This window comes from Chinchilla lanigera, unplaced genomic scaffold (genome assembly GCF_000276665.1).
Source record: "Chinchilla lanigera isolate Chin_1 unplaced genomic scaffold, ChiLan1.0 scaffold00105, whole genome shotgun sequence".
NCBI classification, from domain to species: Eukaryota; Metazoa; Chordata; class Mammalia; order Rodentia; family Chinchillidae; genus Chinchilla; species Chinchilla lanigera.
In genome coordinates, this window is record NW_004955506.1 from 5,700,168 (window position 1) to 5,701,502 (window position 1,335).

The window sequence follows — 1,335 nt, forward strand, 5'->3', positions numbered from 1 at the left end:
GCCAGCCAATATTTATTGGGTGTATACAGTGATAGGAGGGATTAGCAGAAGACTCAAGGCTGGAGAAGACTCAGAGGTTGATGACAAAGTGGGCAACAGATTACTTGGGATGACTCAAGAGGGCAGAGGTGATCTTACACAAAGAAGGATCTTGCCCTGGAGTGTCTTTTAATCTTAGCGGTCTTAGTTTAGTCTTGGTGGGTGGGAGAGGATGGCCCATCCTAAAGAGATAATGGGAAATCTCAAAAGGGTGATACCGATCATCCCAAGCCTCCACTTATTCCTTAGAGAAGTATGCAAAATTAGCCATTGTGCATTTGTGGTCCCCAACATATCCCCCTTTTTGTTTTTGTAATTGCAGCAAGTGAAACAGCGTACAGGCTATGACGGCCATCATAGCAACAAACATATTCTCAGGGGTTTGTGGGAGGTCCTGTCACATCACTAGGATGTGAGCCTCCTGTGTTGTCTTTTTGTTTTCTTTTTTCTTTTCTTTTTTTTCTTTTTTTGGTCTTTTTGAGACAGGGTCTCACTATGCAGTTCAGGCTGGACTTGAACTCACTTTGCAGCCCAGGCTGGTCTCAAACTTGTGGTGATCCTCCTGCCTGAACTTCCCAAGGGCTGAGATTACACGTGTGCACCACCAACCCGTCAGTGTTGTCTTCTTTAGTTGTCCCCATGTCGTGGGCTTTGTAGCCTGTGTGAATCTCAGTACTTGTGTTGTTGGGCTTTTCTCCAGGGTCATCCTTGAGAATGCTCACCCTGGTGGGTTGGGCGAGAACAGGCTCCACCATGAGGCTGGAATGTTCCTCTCCCCATGGCATACATTCCAGGAGGGCAGCCGTAACAGTAATCCATTGTCTGTTAACATAAGCATACCTTCAACTCATGTTATTAACTGCATTGGGCCATCCCACATTTTGTTTGGCTGTCCTTCTATAGGACTTGAACCCTAGGCAAGATCATCATCAGATTTGTCCTTTTGCCAATAATGTTCTGATAGAGAGTATTTACTTGCTGCAACCATGTTTTAAAATTTTAAGGTAAAGATAGCAAGATCTAATCTTGCATGTGGAGGTAATCATATTCTCCCTTTTTGTTTTTATAATTGCCCACCAGCCACAGTTGTCTTCTGCACTGACATTTCCAAGGCCCAACCCTGTCTGACTGCCTACAATATTTCTTCTTTTTTCTTTTTTCTTTTTTTATTTTAAAGAGTAAAAGAAGGATAACATGTAATAGGGGTGCTTATCGAATTACAGACAAAGTGGTAGGATATTATCCATGGTGTTGTTTTACATATTGTTATCTACAAGATAGTTTCTCAGGAAAACA